At 49.7% G+C, this 2,791-nt stretch overlaps 1 protein-coding gene across 1 annotated transcript in view; it reads left to right on the top strand.

The window, feature by feature from the left end:
* The first annotated feature begins 544 nt into the window (after window positions 1–544).
* ERGIC2 (ERGIC and golgi 2) overlaps window positions 545–2,791 on the top strand; it is a 23,033-nt gene continuing 20,786 nt past the window's right edge. The window contains exon 1 of the mRNA XM_005423507.3: window positions 545–648. The gene's annotated coding sequence lies outside the window, so the exon portion shown is untranslated. The remainder of the gene's footprint in view (window positions 649–2,791) is intronic.

Genomic DNA, 2,791 nt, shown 5'->3' with positions numbered 1-2,791 from the left:
CCTATGACAAAAAATCTTCACTAGGATAGTTTAAAAATGATTTGTCAGATGACCAGAACACGGGTTGAGTTGGAAAACTGATATTAAATATTAGAGAGACCAAGACTTCCATCAACAGCTTATTTTTATTGACAGTAGCTAGACAGACGAAGCAAACGGCAGCCCGTGAGTAAGCCCCGCGCAGTGACCACCCCGGTACCGCACTGCGCCCCCCTCTCCCTCCGGCTCCGGGCCGGCACCCGGCGCCTCCGGCCGCGGGCAGCGGGCGTGCCCCGGGCGGGGCCGCGGGCGGCCGGAGCTTCCTTCGCCCCCCCCCGGTTCCTGGAGCGTGGATCGTCCTCATTGGCCGAGGGCGCTCCCGCCCCAGCCCGCTCCAAGGCGCCGCGGCCGGCGCCCCTCACAGACACTATGGCCGCCCTCACAGACAGTGCGGCCGCCGCTGTCCGCCCTCGTCGTCCCTTCACTGACCCTCCCTCATGCCATATTCTTTCCAGTCTTGCCAGCCCTCACCTCTCAACCTCCAGGACTTTCTTCTCCTCCACCCCGTTTCCAGCCACTCCCATCGTTCATCTCCATATTCGTTCTTTTGCACCTGTTTCCTCTGCCCCTCCTCCTTCCTAAATGCCACCTCGATGCCTCCACGTTCCGGTAAAGCGGCTCCTCTCTCTCGGAATCCCTGCCTCACCTCACGCCCTGCAGGCGCTCCTCGTGCTATCCAGCCTTTCCCTCGCCCTTTCGCGCTAACAAAATGCTTTTTCAGCTATCGTGAACCACCTGTGCAGTCAGCTGTAGCAGCAGTAAACGATGGGGGCTTGTGTGTAGTCTCGACATGCTTTATTCAGGTTTTGATTTTAGTTTGTATATCCTGCACATGGTTTCCAGCTTTTTAACTAATGTTGAAGTGGGTTGAAGCACAGGTGGGCGATATCTGTGCAAGTTTACATTTGTTTCTCTTGTTTGTCTACTACCATCCTCTTCGTTACTGTCTTTGATATCAATGTTCTTCGTAACCTATACTCCTGCGAAGTTTTTTTTCTGTCCTAGGTAATCTGTGGTTTGCTAAACCATACGGGCATGAGATGTGGTTTCCTCTCTCTGCAAACATCAAGGACTTCATAAATCACCAATGTTAATAAGTGCTGGGGTTTTTTGGAAGACAGTCGTATTTTTGCATAGGTGGCTGCATTTAATCTGTGGGTGCTTTGGGATCTTGTTAAATACTGAATTGAATCAAACATATAAAGCAGCGGCTGAGGGGCAGCCTGTTGGCTTACCTGCATGGTTTGCTCTTGGCAGCTGAATTTCTTCCTCGTCAGGCTCCCTGAGGTTATTTGGCAATACTTATAGGCTGCCACGAGTTAGGTGTGATCAGGAGAGCAGAAAACACAGGTGTAAGGAAAGGAGCACGGTTCGAGTTGGAGTAGTTTGGTACTTGATGGGTGCAGTGCAATTACTGTTGTGTCTCTTTAGCACAGTGCAAATACATAGTGTTAGTGTAATGGACAGTGTTATCACGATATAAATTTTCTCTGATTTTCCTAAATTCTGCATTTTTTCCCAGTGTTTTCCCTCATAAAATCTCATGGAGATATCTGTAGTTATGAATAAGACTACAGTGGTGCAAAGCTGCAAGCAGTTTTGTCCCATGCCACTTCTCTGTAAGAGGCATCTCAAAGTGATATTGAGCACTAAGGCTGAGCCCATGTTTCTCTGTGAGCAGATGAGATTGTTTGCCTGTGAAAACATCTGTTGAGCATCTCTGCTGCACAGCTAATAACCAGATCTATCAGTTTCTCCTTCCAAGCCTCAGTGCCAAGAGCATTTCAAGAGAAAACGGCTTAGCCAGAAAAATCCCTGGCTGCTGAATTATACCCTAGGACTTAGGCATGTCAGAGTAAGAGCTTTAGGTGCCTAAAGCTGCTTGCTCTTTCCGAGATGAGGGAACAAATGTACAATAAACATGTTTTTAGCCTGGTTATTTATCTCTTGTAATATCATACTTCCCCCCCTTCTTTTTTTCTTTTTGACTGTCTGATCCTGCGGCATAAAGCTTGTGGAGAGGCAGTGCCTGTTAGTTAATTCCACTAACAAAGGGAAAAGGACTGAGATCTTCAATATACGTGGGCCCTCTTAATTTTTTCACTTCAAGTTTGAAGACTGGTTTGTGGGCTTAAATTCTTTCCTTCCTCACTGTTATAGGCCACTGTCTTAAAGCCTTTTTCTTCTTAATCCAAGATGCTGCCTCTTTTCAAACGCTGCCTGCTTCTATATCCATAGTGGCCAAACCAGTGTTAACACTGCAAGCCGTATGACAGCCCCTTAATCAGTTTGCTTTGGCAGGCACTTGTCATCCATCGCTTTAAGAGATCACTGAGTACCTCGCACGGTCACAGATTCTCCGAGCAGCACGTCGGGCTGGCGCTGCCATGCCCGGGAGCCCACACGCCTGCGGGACCGGCTGCGAAGAGGGCTCACGTATACCCAAAATCTCAGTCCTTTTCCCTGTGCTAGTGGAATTAACTAACAGGCACTGCCTCTCCAAAAGCTTTATGCCTTAGTAACTGCAGCATTAGTTTATCTCCACAATTTTCCTTACAATCCTAGCAAGTCACATCATGCTACTGCCACCCTGCCCACAAGCAGCTGACCCAACCTAGACGCAGCCAGAAAGGGAGCTCTCCAGTATCTTCCAGGGAGTAATAAGCTCGTGCTCCCTGCGGCTCCAGAGGCTCAGCCCGTGGCTGCTGCCGGCTCCGCTCCCCAGCAGAGCGCGGTGCCCCGGCCCGGCCCG

This window comes from Geospiza fortis, unplaced genomic scaffold (genome assembly GCF_000277835.1).
Source record: "Geospiza fortis unplaced genomic scaffold, GeoFor_1.0 scaffold424, whole genome shotgun sequence".
Lineage (NCBI taxonomy): Eukaryota > Metazoa > Chordata > Aves > Passeriformes > Thraupidae > Geospiza > Geospiza fortis.
This window is presented reverse-complemented; position numbering and strand designations above follow the sequence as displayed.